Source organism: Lontra canadensis, unplaced genomic scaffold (genome assembly GCF_010015895.1).
Source record: "Lontra canadensis isolate GAN:19392208 unplaced genomic scaffold, GSC_riverotter_1.0 scaffold414, whole genome shotgun sequence".
NCBI classification, from domain to species: Eukaryota; Metazoa; Chordata; class Mammalia; order Carnivora; family Mustelidae; genus Lontra; species Lontra canadensis.
Window position 1 is genome coordinate 54,258 of NW_022631408.1, and position 18,779 is coordinate 73,036.

Sequence of the window (18,779 nt, forward strand, 5' to 3'; positions counted from 1 at the left end):
GACATTTCCAGCACACTCTGATCCCAGTTGAAAGGTCCACTAGTCAACAGCTATAAAAGATTTTGCTTTAGCAAATCCTGAGAGAGAACTGTTGATCCTTCCTCTGAGTGCCTAAAACATATTTTATCTATACTGTTTAATGGGACACTAAGTCATAAAATTTCTGGCATCTTACCTGTTTCATGTGCACATGTCCCTTCTCTTCAATGTGATTGTTCCTTGTTTTATAGTTCTGTACCTATCAGAGGTCTTAGCACAGAGTTGAAAATATTGTGTGTGCTCTATAAACACTTGCTGAACTACACTGAAATGAATAATATCCTTTGAAGACCCTATCTTCTGAGGAAGAAATAATTTGGTCTTTCTGAAATGCTTTTTGAGAAACTGGATGAAACATTTTGTTTAGATCCGTCTTAAGAACTTTCTAGTCTCCTGACTTCAAATGGATATTTGAAAATATTTCTCGTTTTTTCTCATTAAAAAGTCCATATTTTTAGTATCTAATACTGTCTATTGAATATCACGATTAAGCAGTCTATTTATAATTCAAAAATGAAATTCTCCTACTGATAGGTTGGTTTCTTCTAAATCAGGGCATAGTAAGAAGCACCTGAGTGGCTCATGTAGTCGGGTATCTGACTCTTGATTTTGGGTAAGATCATGATCTTAAGGTCATGAGATTGAGCCCCACATCTGGCTCCATGCCCAACCCAGAGTCTGCTTGTCCCTCTCCCTCTGTTCCTCCACCAGCTCATATGTGCACTCTCTCTTTCCCTCAAATAAATGAATAAAATCTTTAAATCAGGACATACTAAAAATGCTCCAGCTGTTGTTAAATATTGTCACAGAAGAAAAATATATAATAAATATTATTCCTAGGCTATTCTACCTTTATTATTTACAAGTTCTTTCTTGAATATTACTTTAATTTTGCTGCTACAGTCTAAGACTTTTATTCCATTCTTGGAGAAGTTAGAGCATATAGACTTATGTCCCTGAGTAATATTTCATTTGCCCAACTGGTTATTGAGCCTTTATACATATTAAGTTTTTATGTAGAATTTTAAGCTCTTTATTTAGGACAATTCCAAAAACAATCTCACAAAAGGAAATAAATCTATCTGTCTACACACACACTCACACACACACACACACACACACTTCTAGTTTGAGCTTAGAAATGTAGAGAGTTGGAAAGGATGCCATCACTCTCACCTTCACAACAAAGAAAAACCTCCTGAATAAACTGTAAATTAATGACTTTTCTTGAAAACTAGGTTCCAAGGTAAGAAACTAACTCAAAATCAAGAGAAAGACAGGTTTTTACAGGTAGACACAGGACTTAAATATTTGCTTATCTGGGGCAGATGCCAGCAGATCTCCTATAAGTCGGTAAAGTAATTCACCTAGATCTTCTCAACAAATTGCCAAAGGCTAGTGTGAACTATCACAAAAGTTTGCCCCTACTTATAGACTATTCCTCTAAAAACCCCACTAGGCATTTACAGGGATGATTAGGGAGAACATTAAGAAAGATTTCCTCCTAGTCTGGGTGGGAGGAGAAATAGCAGTCAATTCTTCCCAGACCTATTTCTGAAATTCTTCCCAGATCTATTTCTCCTTTATCTCCCCTTTGGAACAGAGAATTTAATCTGCAGAAGGAAGAGCAACAAAAACAGTCATCTGAGGACACTGGTGGAAACCCACTGCAGCCTGGGCAGAGAAACATGAAGAAAACAAATCTCTGGCCCTGGAGGAGGAGAAGAAATCTGTGCTAGACCCACTATATCTGGAGAAGGTAAGGAACACTTGTGAATGACATAACTCCAGAACCATGTTCATAATGACCAGCCAAGACTAAGGCTTAATCAGAATATCAGAAAAGATACATACCTCTTTCCTACCCTCTCATCACCACATTAACAACTTAAAAATAATAATGGAATACAGCTGGGAGAGCAGCAACAGGCAGATTCACATCCAAGTTGGAGTGCTCAAGTCAGTTGGGAAACAAACACTGAGAAAACCTCTCTGACCAATTAGAGTATGTCCTAAACACAGGTGTTCTTAAAGGAATCTGAAGACTGTGATACACTAAGTATAACCATAGCAACAGCAGTCTTTAATCTCAGCCCAACTACTGATGACATCAGCATGAATTCTTAAACCAAGTGCTGAGCACAGGAAGGCGTGCTTATCTGCAAACAGGAACAATACTGACCCTAGTGCCTTCTACTCTATACAACATATGTAGTTTCCAAGAAAACAAAAGATCATGGAAAAAGACAGGAAAACCATAGTCTGAAAAGATCAAGCAATAATCAAAACCAGACTCAGATATGACACAGATGTTGAAACTACCAGACAAGCCATCTGATCTAATTATGATAAATACGTTAAGTCTCTAATGGAAGATGCAGACAACATACAAGATTACACAGAACAATTATGAACTATAAAAAAGAGCTAGAGCAAATTCTAGAAATCAAAAACCTAGTAAAAGACGTGAAAAAAATTTTTGATGGGTTCATCAGTAATTTCAACATGGCTTAGAAAAGAGTCAATGAATTTTTAGGCAGGTTAATATAGACACAAAGAGGGGGGAAAAAGGAGAAAAAAGAAAAAAACAAAGTACCCAACAGCTGTAGGACAATATCAAACAAATAGTCTTATAGATACACAAACGGAATCCCAGAAAGAGAAGAAAAAGAACAGGGCCCGAGAAACATTTGAAAAAGATAATAGTCAATTTTTTTCAAAATTAGATGCAGAAACCAAACCACAGTTCCAAAAAACTCACCAAGCAGGATAAACACTAACATACACACACACACACACACACACATACACACACACACACACACACACACACATACCACTACTTACACCACCACCACTCCTGGGCACATCATATTCGAAATGCTGTAAAGAAAACCAAAGACAGACAAAATCTTGAAGACAGTCAGAGGAAAAAGACACATGAACAATAGAAAGGATAAAAATCATAGCAGACTTCTTGTCATAATATATGCAAGCAAGAAAACAGTGAGTGACATCTTACGGTACTAAAAGAAAAAACCCTGGTAATGAAGAATCCTATACCCAGTGAAAATACCATTTTAAAATGAAGAAGAAAAAAAGACTATGTCAGAGGAGCAAAAACTGAGGGAATTCATTGCTAATAGACTACTCAGCAGGCAGGATTGAAGGGAGCTATTCAGATTATGAATAGGCCAGAAGCTTTGATCTACACAGAGAAATGAAGAATGTCAGAAAAAGAGTAAGTTGAAAAAAATGCTCTTTTTTTCTTTTTTAATTCTCTAAAAAATAACTTACTACTTATGTTTAAAGTAAAGCAGTAATTATATGTTGTATATTTATACATATGTAAAAGTAAAATGTGTGATAGCAATGATACAAAAAATGGGAGGTAGAAATTAGGACTATTCTGTTATAAGATCTTTATACCCCACATTAATTGGTATAAAATTATTTGAAGGGAGGCTCAGATTATTTTAAAACAGGTATTTGTAAACCATTGGACAACCACTAAGTTGAAAACAAAGAAGTGTAAATGATATCAATAGAGGAGTTAAAACGAATTTTATTATTTTTCAAATCTCAAATTTCTTTTTTTTTAATTTTTATTATGTTAGGTCACCATACAATCATTAGTTTTTGATGTAGTGTCCAAGATTCATTGTTTATGTACCACATCCAGTGCTCCATGCAATACATGCCCTCCTTAATACCCACCACCAGGTTCACCCATCCCCCGCACCCTCCCTTCTAAAACCCTCAGTTTATTTCTTGGAGTCCACAGTCTCTCATGGTTCATCTCCCCCTCCAATTAATTTTAAAAGTTCAATTAAATACAGAGATGGCAGAAAAAGGAAGGAAGGACGAAGGAAAGAAGGAAATAGAGAGAGAGTGAGAAAGAAAGAAAGAGAGAGAGAGAGAGAGAAATGAAGGAGGAAAGAAATGGAAGAAACAGAAAACAACCAGCTATATGATTTTATTCCAATAATATAATCACTTTAAATATGAATGGTCTAAACATAGTTAAATGACTGATTACCAGTGAAAGTAAAAGAGTAAGAATTGACTATATACACTGTTTATAAGAAACCCACTTTAATTATAAATATGTAGATATATTATAAATATCTGTAAATTTTAAAAAGAAAGGAAACAAAAAAAAAGAAAGGAAACATTTTGGAATTTTAGCATTTTGCTAAGAATGTTTTAATAAATGTTTTTTAATAAATATGTTTGCATAATTGAGATTTATTTCTTTTTAAATTAAGATTAAAAGTTATACCAAACTTAAATGACATTAAAATTAATCATTTCATAGTTTTCTATCATTTTACTTTTATATAACAATAACAAATAATATCACCAAGGTCTTGTTGAATCCCATCATTAAAAAAACTTTTCTCATCAATTAGCATAATCTCAAAATGTTGCAGGTTTTTATTTTCACGACCTGATTACTTATAGATTTTGCTAATGTAAGGAAAATCAAGCCCAAAAATGTTGAGTAATATAACAATATAGAAGACATTAATAACTTTTGCTACCATAAGTCTATAGACAAAAAAGAGAGACACAAAATACTATATAAGCCAAGATTGTATATTTTAAAAGAACATGAGGATAAAAATAGAAACCAGGAGAGAGGAGTCAAGATGGCGGAGAAGTAGCAGGCTGAGACTACTTCAGGTAGTGGGAGATCAACTAGATAGCTTATCTAAGGATTGCAAACACCTACAAATCCAACGGGAGATCGAAGAGAAGAAGAACAGCAATTCTAGAAACAGAAAATCAACCACTTTCTGAAAGGTAGGACTGGCGGAGAAGTGAATCCAAAGCGACGAGAAGATAGACCGCGGGGGGAGGGGCCGGCTCCCGGCAAGCGGCAGAGCAACAGAGCACAAAATCAGGACTTTTGAAAGTCTGTTCCGCTGAGGGGCATCGCTCCAGAGGCTTAACCGGGGTGAAGCCCAAGCGGGGTCAGCGTGGCCTCAGGTCCCGCAGGGTCACAGAAGGATAGGGGGTGTCTGAGTGTTGCAGAGCTTACAGGTATTAGAACGGGGAAGCCAGCTACAGAGACAGAGCCGAGGAGTGAGCTCTAAGCTCGGGTTTACCTTGAACCGCTCGCAGGCTTGGTCAGCTCGGAGCGCGGCCAGAGGCCAGGGTGACAGGAGCAATTGGGCGCGGTTCTCTGAGAGCACACTGAGGAGTGGGGCCCCAGACTCTCGGCTCCTCCGGGCTGGAGACTGGGAGGCTGCCATCTTCATTCCCATACTCTGGAACTCTACGGAAAGCACTCAGGGAACAAAAGCTCCCGAGAGTGAACCTAGCGGATTACTCAGCCCGGCCCCTGGTAAGGGCGGTACAACTCCGCCTGGGGCAAAGACACTTGAGAATCACTACAAAAGGCCCCTCCCCCAGAAGATCAACAAGAAACCCAACCAGGACCAAGTTCACCTACCAAGGAATGCAGTTTCAATACCAAGGAGAGCAGCAGAATTCCAGAGGAGGAGAAAGCAAAGCACGGAACTCATGGCTTTCTCCCCATGATTCTTTAGCCTGGCAGTTAATTTTTTTTTTCTTTTTCAATTTTTTTTTCTCTTCTTCTGCTAAATTTTTTTAACTTTTACCCTTTTCTTTTTTAACATTTTTTAACTAGTTTATCTAATATATATATATATTTTTTTCCTTTTTATATTTTTTCATTATTGGTTTTCTTTTTTTATTTGTTTTTCTTTCTTTTTTTTTTTTCTTTCTGAACCTCTTTATATCCCCTTTCGCCCCCCCTCATGATTTGGGATCTCTTCTGATTTGGCTAAAGCATATTTTCCTGGGGTTGTTGCCACCCTTTTAGTATTTTACTTGTTCCTTCATATACTCTTACCTGGACAAAATGACAAGGCGGAAATTTTCACCACAAAAAAAAAGAACAAGAGGCAGTACCAAAGGCTAGGGACCTAATCAATACAGACATTGGTAATATGTCAGATCTAGAGTTCAGAATGACGATTCTCAAGGTTCTAGCCGGGCTCAAAAAAGGCATGGAAGATATTAGAGAAACCCTCTCGGGAGATATAAAAGCCCTTTCTGGAGAAATAAAACAACGAAAATCTAATCAAGTTGAAATAAAAAAAGCTATTAATGAGGTAAAATCAAAAATGGAGGCTCTCACTGCTAGGATAAATGAGGCAGAAGAAAGAATTAGCGATATAGAAGACCAAATGACAGAGAATAAAGAAGCTGAGCAAAAGAGGGACAAACAGCTACTGGACCATGAGGGGAGAATTCGAGAGATAAGTGACACCATAAGACGAAACAACATTAGAATAATTGGGATTCCAGAAGAAGAAGAAAGAGAGAGGGGAGCAGAAGGTATATTGGAGAGAATTATTGGAGAGAATTTCCCCAATATGGCAAAGGGAACAAGCATCAAAATCCAGGAGGTTCAGAGAAACCCCCTCAAAATCAATAAGAACAGGTCCACACCCCATCACCTAATAGTCAAATTTACAAGTCTTAGTGACAGAAAATCCTGAAAGCAGCCCGGGAAAAGAAGTCTGTAACATACAATGGTAAAAATATTAGATTGGCAGCAGACTTATCCACAGAGACCTGGCAGGCCAGAAAGAGCTGGCATGATATATTCAGAGTACTAAACGAGAAAAACATGCAGCCAAGAATACTATATCCAGCTAGGCTATCATTGAAAATAGAAGGAGAGATTAAAAGCTTCCAGGACAAACAAAAACTGAAAGAATTTGCAAACACCAAACCAGCTCTACAGGAAATATTGAAAGGGGTCCTCTAAGCCAAGAGAGACCCTAAAACTAGTAGATCAGAAAGGAACAGAAACAATATACAGTAACAGTCACCTTACAGACAATACAATGGCGCTAATATCATATCTCTCAATAATTACCCTGAATGTTAATGGGCTAAATGCCCCAATCAAAAGACACAGGGTATCAGAATGGATAAAAAAACAAAACCCATCTATATGTTGCCTAAAAGAAACTCATTTTAAACCCAAAGACACCTTCAGATTTAAAGTGAGGGGGTGGAAAATAATTTACCATGCTAATAGACATCAGAAGAAAGCAGGAGTGGCAATCCTTATATCAGATCAATTAGATTTTAAGTCAAAGACTATAATAAGAGATGAGGAAGGACACTATATCATACTCAAAGGATCTGTCCAACAAGAAGATCTAACAATTGTAAATATCTATGCCCTAATATGGGAGCAGCCAACTATATAAACCAATTAATAACAAAATCAAAGAAACACATCAACAATAATACAATCATAGTAGGGGACATTAACACTCCCCTCACTGAAATGGACAGATCATCCAAGCAAAAGATCAACAAGGAAAGAAAGGCCTTAAATGACACACTGGACCAGATGGATATCACAGATATATTCAGAACATTTCATCCCAAAGCAACAGAATACACATTCTTATCTAGTGCACATGGAACATTCTCCAGAATAAATCACGTCCTCGGTCCTAAATCAGGTCTCAATCAGTATCAAAAGATTGGGATCATTCCCTGCATATTTTCAGACCACAATGCTCTGAAGCTAGAACTCAATCACAAGAGGAAATTTGGAAAGAACCCAAATACATGGAGACTAAACAGCATCCTTCTAAAGAATGAATGGGTCAACCAGGAAATTAAAGAAGCATTGAAAAAATTCATGGAATCAAATGATAATGAAAATACAATGGTTCAAAATCTGTGGGACACAACAAAGGCAGTCCTGAGAGGAAAATATATAGCGGTACAAGCTTTTCTCAGGAAACAAGAAAGGTCTCAGGTACACAATCTAACCCTACACCTAAAGGAGCTGGAGAAAGAACAAGAAAGAAACCCTAAACCCAGCAGAAGAAGAGAAATCATAAAGATCAGAGCAGAAATCAATGAAATAGAAACCAAAAAAACAATAGAACAAATCAACGAAACTAGGAGCTGGTTCTTTGAAAGAATTAATAAGATTGATAAACCCCTGGCCAGACTTATCAAAAAGAAAAGAGAAAGGACCCAAATAAATAAAATCATGAATGAAAGAGGAGAGATCACAACTAACACCAAAGAAATACAGACAATTATAAGAACATACTGTGAGCGACTCTAAGCCAACAAATTTGACAATCTGGAAGAAATGGATGCATTCCTAGAGACATATAAACTACCACAACTGAACCAGGAAGAAATAGAAAGCCTGAACAGACCCATAACCAGTAAGGAGATTGAAACAGTCATCAAAAATCTCCAAACAAACAAAAGCCCAGGGCCAGATGGCTTCCTGGGGGAATTCTACCAAACATTTAAAGAAGAACTAATTCCTATTCTCCTGAAACTGTTCCAAAAAATAGAAATGGAAGGAAAACTTCCAAACTCATTTTATGAGGCCAGCATCACCTTGATCCCAAAACCAGACAAGGATCCCATCAAAAAAGAGAACTACAGACCAATATCCTTGATGAACACAGATGCAAAAATTCTCACCAAAATACTAGCCAATAGGATTCAACAGTACATTAAAAGGATTATTCACCACGACCAAGTGGGATTTATTCCAGGGCTGCAAGGTTGGTTCAACATCCGCAAATCAATCAATGTGATACAACACATTAATAAAAGAAAGAACAAGAACCATATGATACTCTCCATAGATGCTGAAAAAGCATTTGACAAAGTACAGCATCCCTTCCTGATCAAAACTCTTCAAAGTGTAGGGATAGAGGGCACATACCTCAATATTATCAAAGCCATCTATGAAAAACCCATCGCAAATATCATTCTCAATGGAGAAAAACTGAAAGCATTTCCGCTAAGGTCAGGAACACGGCAGGGATGTCCGTTATCACCACTGCTATTCAACATAGTACTAGAAGTCCTAGCCTCAGCAATCAGACAACAAAAAGAAATTAAAGGCATCCAAATCGGCAAAGAAGAAGTCAAACTATCACTCTTTGCAGATGATATGATACTATATATGGAAAACCCAAAAGACTCCACTCCAAAACTGCTAGAACTTGTACAGGAATTCAGTAAAGTGTCAGGATCTAAAATCAATGCACAGAAATCAGTTGCATTTCTCTACACCAACCTCAAAACAGAAGAAAGAGAAATTAAGGAGTCCATCCCATTTACAATTGCACCCAAAACTATAAGATACCTAGGAATAAACCTAACCAAAGAGACTAAGAATCTATACACAGAAAACTATAAAGTACTCATGAAAGAAATTGAGGAAGACACAAAGAAATGGAAAAATGTTCCATGCTCCTGGATTGGAAGAATAAATATTGTGAAAATGTCTATGCTACCTAAAGCAATCTACACATTTAATGCAATTCCTATCAAAGTACCTTCCATGTTTTTCAAAGAAATGGAACAAATAATCCTAAAGTTTATATGGAACCAGAAAAGACCTCGAATAGCCAAAGGAATATTGAAAAAGAAAGCCAAAGTTGGTGGCATCACAATTCTGGACTTCAAGCTCTATTCCAAAGCTGTCATCATCAAGACAGGATGATACTGGCACAAAAACAGACACATAGATCAATGGAACAGAATAGAGAGCCCAGAAATAGACCCTCAACTCTATGGTCAACTAATCTTCAACAAAGCAGGAAAGAATGTCCAATTGAAGAAAGACAGTCTCTTCAACAAATGGTGTTGGGAAAATTGGACAGCCACATGCAGAAAAATGAAATTGGACCATTTCCTTACACCACACACAAAAATAGACTCAAAATGGATGAAGGACCTCAATGTGAGAAAGGAATCCATCAAAATCCTTGAGGAGAACACAGGCAGCAACCTCTTCGACCTCAGCCGCAGCAACATCTTCCTAGGAACATCGCCAAAGGCAAGGGAAGCAAGGGCAAAAATGAACTATTGGGATTTCCTCAAGATCAAAAGCTTTTGCAGAGCAAAGGAAACAGTGAACAAAACCAAAAGACAACTGACAGAATGGGAGAAGATATTTGCAAACGACATATCAGATAAAGGGCTAGTGTCCAAAATCTATAAAGAACTTAGCAAACTCGACACCCAAAGAACAAATAATCCAATCAAGAAATGGGCAGAAGACATGAACAGACATTTCTGCAAAGAAGACATCCAGATGGCCAACAGACACATGAAAAAGTGCTCCATATCACTCGGCATCAGGGAAATACAAATCAAAACCACAATGAGATACCACCTCACACCAGTCAGAATGGCTAAAATTAACAAGTCCGGAAATGACAGATGCTGGCGAGGATGCGGAGAGAGGGGAACCCTCCTACATTGTTGGTGGGAATGCAAGCTGGTGCAACCACTCTGGAAAACAGCATGGAGGTTCCTCAAAATGTTGAAAATAGAACTACCCTATGACCCAGCAATTGCACTGCTGGGTATTTACCCTAAAGATACAAACGTAGTGATCCGAAGGGGCACGTGCACCCGAATGTTTATAGCAGCAATGTCTACAATAGCCAAACTATGGAAAGAACCTAGATGTCCATCAACAGACGAATGGATAAAGAAGAGGTGGTATATATACACAATGGAATACTAAGCAGCCATCAAAAGAAATGAAATCTTGCCATTTGCGATGACGTGGATGGAACTAGAGGGTATCATGCTTAGCGAAATAAGTCAATCGGAGAAAGACAACTATCATATGATCTCCCTGATATGAGGGAGAGGAGATGCAACATGGAGGTTAAGGGGGTAGGAAAAGAGTAAATGAAGCAAGATGGGATTGGGAGGGAGATAAAACCATAAGTGACTCTTAATCTCACAAAACAAACTGAGGGTTGCTGGGGGGAGGGGGTTGGAAAATAAAAAAAATAAAAAAAAAATAGAAACCAAATTAGATATCCAAGTATATGTGATATTGTGAAACCAGGATAAGAACAACTTTAAAATTTACTTTTACTCCCTTAAATGACAACCAAAAAGATGAAGAATGTTTCCTATATAAATTTTGATGATTAAAATATTCTAAAAACAAGGGTGCGTTGGTGGCTCAGTTGTTAAGCATCTGCCTTCAGCTCAGGTCATGATCCCAGGGTCCTGGGGCCTAGCCCTGCATCAGGCTCCCTGCTCAGTGGGAAGCCTGCTCCTCCCTCTCCCACTCCCCCTGCTTGTGTTTCCTCTCTTGCTGTGTCTCTCTCTGTCAAATAAATAAATAAACTCTAAATAAATAAATAAATAAATAAATAGAATATTCTAAACATAAATCACTTCAAATTCATGCAACTCAAAATGCAGTAAGAATTTTAATGCCCCCAAAATAAAGCATGTGAGCATGATGATCTTCCTCCTCTGTTGTCTTTATGCCCAGAATCACTTGAGCTATAAACTTAATTTACTAACTGACCTAATTTGCATGATATAATTTGTGACTCTTTCAATTATAAAATTCCAGGGATCAAAACAATGGAATATTATTGAACCACAAAAAAGAATGACATCTTGTCATTCATTATATTGTACATTTTAAACTAATATAACATCATATATTAATTATACTAGTATTTTTTTTAAATTTAAAAATTGGAGCAAACAAATGGATAATAGCCCTAACAATATTTTTAAAAATGCAAAATGCAATTTCAGTTTCTTTTTTAAAAAAATCCCCATAACACAAAATTGTGTAATAAAAACCACAAGATTTATGGGAAAGAGGGAGGTTGGGAAACAACAATCAAAAACTTTATCAGTGCTGTAAAAAAAAGACAGAAACCTAACAAAAGTGCTAGCAAGTTTTACACATGCTGATAGTTAAGAAATTCATAAATACCACAATAAATATAGCACTGATATCAAGTTTACTTGTGGAAGAGATGTGGAAAGAATTGTGGCTTATGCGTTTTTGCCAAGTAGTAGAAGGGTTATTGGAAATTGGAAGGCAATTTTTAACACCAGATGTGGACAGATGTGGCTTACTTATAACACACACACACAAACACACACACACACATTGAACCGAGATAGCTGGTAGATGTTTCAAGTGTGTAGGTGTGGTTTTTATAGTCCTATGTGACCTGGTTGGGCTGGGTAGAATTTACTGCATTGCATTCACCTGCTATTTCTTGTGGATGAAATGCACATAGTAAGCAAATATGAAATTCTGATCATACTCAAATTTTTCCTTAATATATCAATCATGTTGGAACAAATTCACATTTGCAAAACAAGTGTTGGAGCTAAACTGATTATACTTTATTTCTATCTTAATATTCCTTATTATATTTATTTCTTATCCTAGTGTCTAGTCTCAAAGACTAGTGGTGTCCTCCCTCTTTATAAAAGCTATTCTTCCAACAATGTTTGTGCTAGTAGATAAATTATAGATTCCCTTGTCTTTTTAGGGATCTGACTATAAAGCTTACACCCATTTTCTTCAACTATCTTACATACAAAAAGGGCTCTCCATTGTCTTCTCCTTCCCACTCAAAATGGACAGTTCTGTTTTTGAAGAGTCCTATTCTTTATCCTGTGGCATCCTCTATTAAAATACCTATTTCTCTTTTCACCTAATAAACTTATGGGGAAAGTGGCTCTGTATCTAGAGCCCCCATTTCTCTACACACCATAATAGACTTTTTTACTTCCCCGTAATCTTTCTCGGTAAGATCACTGAAACAGCTCTCTTGAAAGACATTCATATCTTCCTTGTTGGTGAATTCATCATCTTCTTTCCATTTCACCCACCATCCTTGTGAAGCATCTGACTGTTCACTGCTTTAGCTTTCTAGGGCTTCTGTAGCAAAGTACCACAAACTGGGTGGCTAAGAACAACAGACATGTATTATTTCACCATTATGGAAGCTAGAGTCTGAAATCGAGGTGTTAGCAAGCCCACGCTCCCTCTGAGATGCTAAATAGAATATTTCTTTGCCTCTCTAGATTCTGGTAGTGGTCACTGACCCTTGGCATCCTCTAGCTTACAGTTCCATCACTTCACTCTCTGCCTCTGTCACCATGTGGTGTTTTCCCTCTCTGCTCCTCTCTTATTAGGACACCAGTCATATTGCTCCAAAGCTGAGTCCTTGATCTCATGTTAATTTACATCTCTACAGACCCTATTTCCAAATAAGGTCATATTCACAGGTACCAGAATTTAGGATTTCAGTATCTTTGAGGGGAATGCACTCCTAAGAGTCATCTATTCTTTCTTGAACCTCTTCAGTCCATTTCTTTCTAAATACAATAAAAATATTTTGAAATTTCTGAGTTTTACCTATGTGGCCTCCCCTATGCTGAACATTTTACATTGATTTTATGTACCCCATATAATCCTCACAACTCTTTTAGATAAGTGCACTTATTTTTGCCCACTTTACAGAGCATAAAATTTTACATAACTTCCCACAAGTAAACTGGTCAAAGAGTTAGACTTTGAATGTAGGAGATCTGATCCCAGCACCCACAGCTATCATGACATTACCTACCCACCTACCCAATATTTGCTTGACCAGAAATCCAGCATAACAACTGGGGGGATAATTAGGACTTCACTGCTGATCCTAGAAAACATGGCTTATAAAGAGTGGTGGGTGAAAATTCCAAACTATAAGAGATTGGAAAGAATGGGAAGAAAAAGAGGAGAAGCAATAAGGATAAATCAGTATTTTTCTTAAAATCTGCAAAGAAGAGAAGGAGAAAGGTCAGTAATTTAAGAGCAGATTAAAGGTTATTTTTTAGAATAAGAAGGACATAAGCATATTTGATAGACGGAAGGCAGGGATTAACTAGAGTCATCTGGAGATGCAAGGAAGAATAAATATAGCAGATGGAACACAATCTTGGAAAATGGAAGAGGTTGTGATCAAAACCACAGAAGTGTTGATCTTTGCAAAAAAGAATTTCACCAGGTCAAGAGAGAGGGGTAAGAGAAAGGGATCTTTCTCTCTTGTTTCAGCTAAATATCTAACATCTAACTCAGAGTAGACATTAACAAACGCCCTTTTACTTTTCTGCCCACAAATGTTTTTGGCTTCTAAGGAGTGGGCTATGCCTGGTAATCCTCCAATAAATAAGTAGTGATTGCTATCTGAAACCAATAATCATTTTGTTTTAATACTTAGCCTTTCTAAGAAAATTTGCTCCTTCTGAAAAGTTATCTGCTTTCTGTAGTTTATTCTGTATTGAGGTTTTGGTTTCTGTAGTTTATCCTATATTTAAGCAACTCTACTGGCTCTTTTGGATAAGAATTCACATGTGAAAATTGGGTGTTCCAAATGTAGATATCATTATAAAATACTTCAACTATTTGAGGAAAAAGATCAAGTTAAATTTTTTTTAGGACCTGTCATCTATAGGAAAGCCAATTATGTCATCAGGGCACTGCATAAGGTGGCAATTCCTAAGCTGCCAAACGGAGTCAATATGAAATATTACCAAACTCCAAATTTCAAGTCCACCTAAAGAAACAAACAGGGAGAGAGAGAGTGAGAGAGCAAGAGGGGGTGGGGCAGGGAGGATGGAGAGGAAGAGGAGAGAAAGGTATAGAAAAATACAAAGAAGAAAGAAATACAAAGTTGTGCCAAAATCAAAATGACATGTTGGCATCCGTTTAGCTAATGGCTAATAATTTGTAGCTCCACATGAACATCTAACCTTTCAACACTGAAAAGGCCCAAGATAAACGTTCCTGTTATTCCTTATAGACTCACTGCCTTACTCTAGCCCAGCCAACCTAATCTTGGCTCCCTCTCCTTCTTCATCCTACTCCAGCCTCCAGACATGTTTCTACGCAGACCCTCCCATGCCAGCGATAGCCACCCACCCACCATCTGCCAAGCTGCCTTCTTGCCCTCATTCATCTGAAAAATTTTCTTAAATCCTATCCCATCAGGAAAACAACCTCAATTTGTGGGCAGGAACACAAGAGTCTGCCTCTGGAGTATAAAGACGAGTGTTTCTATTAAGCCTTTTAATTTTTTAACTCTTTCAATCTATTCAATAACATTATAAGGTATTATTGTACCCATTTTACAAAGGAGGAAATTCAAGCTTATAAATATCAAATGAATTATCCATATTTCCTTAGACAGTAAAGGTCAGAATTGGAGCTCAAATATAGGTCTTCTAATTCCTGCTGATATAAATTGTTCTAAAGAAGCAAAAATGTATTATGCTTTCTATTCTAAGAACATAAGGGATTTTCAAATGGTTGTGCAAGTGACCTATGAGTTCATAATAAATATTAAACCTATTCATCTACAAAATGAATTGACTTCATGCAATAGTAAACTAGAAGCAGGAAACCACTTTCTAAGAGTGAAGGCCTTAGCTACCAACATTCCCAAGCAACAGAGAGTACTATTTAGTGTTTCAATTTGCAAAAATGCAATAAAAAGCTCAGCTAAGTCTCCAGGCAGGTTTACAAGTGAATAATAACCACATAAGATACATGGGATACCTTTATGATGCCTCCAAGGTATAAATGATCACAAGGGAAAATCAACAACGAACACCCCAAGAGAAAGCAGCAAATATTAAACAAATGTCACCAGAGTCATTTTTATTAAATTTTCATACTTTCAACAGATACTCATGAGTGTCTCATCTATGTCAGTCAAGATTCAAGAATTAGCAACTAAATAAGGTCCAGCCCCTGTGGTCTAGGAATTCTTCTCTGCCTGTATTCTTCAAACTTCCTGCTATAACAGATGCTGCTCTGATTTTTGTTTTGGTTTGGTCAAATGGGGGATTGAATCATTTCCTACAGCTTGGTTACCCATGACATTCCAGTTGCTCCTACAAGGCTGACTCCATAGTCTCTGGAGGGTAGCTACCAAAATTACTATAAAGCCTGACATCACTTTGCAAGCCCTTTTTTGATGCTGGGATCCTCTACTCTCTATACACCTATCATCAAGTTCTCCTTCAAGACCTATGATTGCATCAAGAAAACATTACAGCTGTCCCACATCGCCACATACAACATGGACCAGTTATACAAATGAAAGGTTTTTTACTGTCCTGACAATAATGAGATAGTCAATGTCATAACACCACTTGGCTGGTGGCTCTTAAGTTTCATGGATTTAATCACATGACATATTATAGGCTCAAGGTCACATTTACATTGGGCTAGATCCTACTTCTCTATAGCAGATAATAAAAATCACATCCACAAATAGAAGATGTCATAGAGGAATAGAAATTTCAATAAAATAGAACAAAATATGATAAAGAAAAAAAAAGGGATATCATAGAACTTCTGGAATGATTCACTAGGTTCTCCATAAAGTTTGATTATTAAAATCAAATTTTCAAGAACTCTGGAAATTAATTAAAGATTTTCAACAATCTGAAAAGCATTCATTCAAATGAAAATTATGAGCCTTGGTAAGAACAGAAGGATTTGTGTATTGTATTTTGATCTACTTCCATTTTTCTCTCCCCAGTTCTACAACATCCTTAAAAACCAGCACACTTGCTACCATGGTAGCTGTAAAAACCAACAGGAAAGTAGTTTACATCCTGATACAACATAGTCAAACTACTGAAAGCCAAAACAAGGAGAAAATCTTAAAAAGAGCAAAAGAAAACTACTCATCACATACAATAAAATTAACAGCTGACTTCTCATCAGAAATCATAAAGGCCAGAAAGCAGTAAGATGACATTTTCAAAGAGCTGAAAGAAAAAACTGTCAACAAGGAATTCTATTTGCAAATTAAGACACTCCCAGGAAAAGAAAAATTGAGAGAATGCATCATTAGCAGAACTAACTTACAGGAAATACTAAAAGGAATCCTTCAGGCTGAATTAAAAGGACTCCAGAAGTAATTTAAATCCATACCACCAAGAAAGTTAAAAGAGAGCTCACAAAATGGAAGAATATAATTACAAGTCATATATGTAATATGAGCCTCACATCCAGAATATATAAAGAACTCTTAAACTCATTAGGAAAGGGATAAATAATCCAATTAAAATGAGCAAAGGATTTGAATGGACATTTCTCCACAGAAGACACAGAAATGTCTAACAAGCACATGAAAAGATATTCAGCATAATTAGTCATTAGGGAGATATATATCAAAACTACAATGAGACATCACATCCACTAGGATAGCTAGAATCAAAAGAGAGACAACAGGGGAGCCTGGGTGGCTCATGGGGTTAAAGCCTCTGCCTTCGGCTCAGGTCACAGTCCCAGGGTCCTGGGATCGAGCCCCACATCAGGCTCTCTGCTTAGCAGGCAGCCTGCTTCCTCCTCTCTCCCTGCCTGCCTCTCTGCCTACTTGTGATCTTTGTCTGTCAAATAAATAAATAAAATTAAAAAAACAAAAAGATAGACAACAAATTTCTGTTGGTAGAAAAACAGAAACCCTCATATATTGTTGGTGAGAATATAAAAGTGGTTCAGCCACTCTGAAAAACTTTGTCACTTTCTAAAATGTTAAACATTGAGTTACTACCACATGATACAGTAATTTTATTCCTAAGTACTTATCCTAGAGAAATTACAGTTGACCCTTGAACAATGCCGGCGTTATGGATGCCAACCTCCCACACAGTGGAAAATCTTCATGTAACAGATTGACTCCCTCAAACACTTAACTATTAATAACTTACCATTGACCAGAAGCCTTAAATGATAACATAAACAGTCGATAACACATATTTTGTGTATGTATTATATACTGTATTCTTATAATAAAGTAAATAGAGAAAATGTTATTAAGAATATCGCAAGGAAGAGAAAACACATTTATAGTACTATACTGAAAAAAATCCACATATAGGTGGATCTGCACTGGTCAAACCAGTGTTGTTCAATAGTAAATTGTACAAAATATATCCACAGAAAAACTTGTACATGGATGTTCATAGCAGCATTATTCATAATAATTATCCACATTAATAGCTAAAAGTAGAAATAATCTAAGTGTCTATCAACTGATGAATGGAGAAATAAAATATGATATATTCATACGATGGAATTTGGATAGATAGTGATAATAATACTGGATAATAATGGATAGGTAACTGGCTTCCTAAGATTAGAGAATATGAGGTTGGAGAGTTGCTGCTAGTGGGTCTAGGTTTTCTTTTTGGGGTGATGAAATGTTCTAAAATTAGAGTGTGGTGATAGTTGCACAACTCTATGAATATACTAAAATCATGAATTCTACACATTAAATTGATGGATGTTATGGTATATTAATTATATCTCAATAAAACTCTTTTAACAAAAAGGGGAAAAGTGAAGATAACCTCCTTAGATCCATTGTCACATACTGTAAGTTGCAAAGATGTCCAAGAAATCTTAATTAAAAGAACTAAACACTACGTATGGCATAAATATATACCATGATTTGGGATGTGTAGTAATGATTTAATAACAACTAAAATTTACCAGTTGCTTACTATGTCCTGCTAGGTACTGTGCTATAAACTAGACATTTTTACAAAGCGCTTTGTCTGAATGCATCAAGAATTTGTCATATCACTCAGAATTTGTCATAAGGAATTAGATAGCGTTGTTTAGGGAAAAAAAAAGAAGAAATTGAATCAAAAATACATTCATTATGGCATTATTTACAAGTGAAAACCTAGAAGTCATTTAAATGTCCAATAGTAACAACAACTGTAGCATATGGTTAATTTCATATATTCAATATTTAATCAATAAAGATTATAGTTTGTAGGACTATGTAGCTCCTTGCATAAATAAGGGGTTGCAGAATTCCTTCTGTACTACAGTAGTAACA

The 18,779-nt window shown here is 36.6% G+C and overlaps 1 protein-coding gene across 1 annotated transcript in view; it reads right to left on the reverse strand.

Annotated features, from left to right (window-relative positions):
* LOC116862961 (lipoxygenase homology domain-containing protein 1-like) overlaps positions 1 to 18,779 on the reverse strand; it is a gene marked incomplete at its 3' end in the record, with an annotated part of 81,069 nt that overhangs the window by 52,760 nt on the left and 9,530 nt on the right. The window lies entirely within an intron of this gene.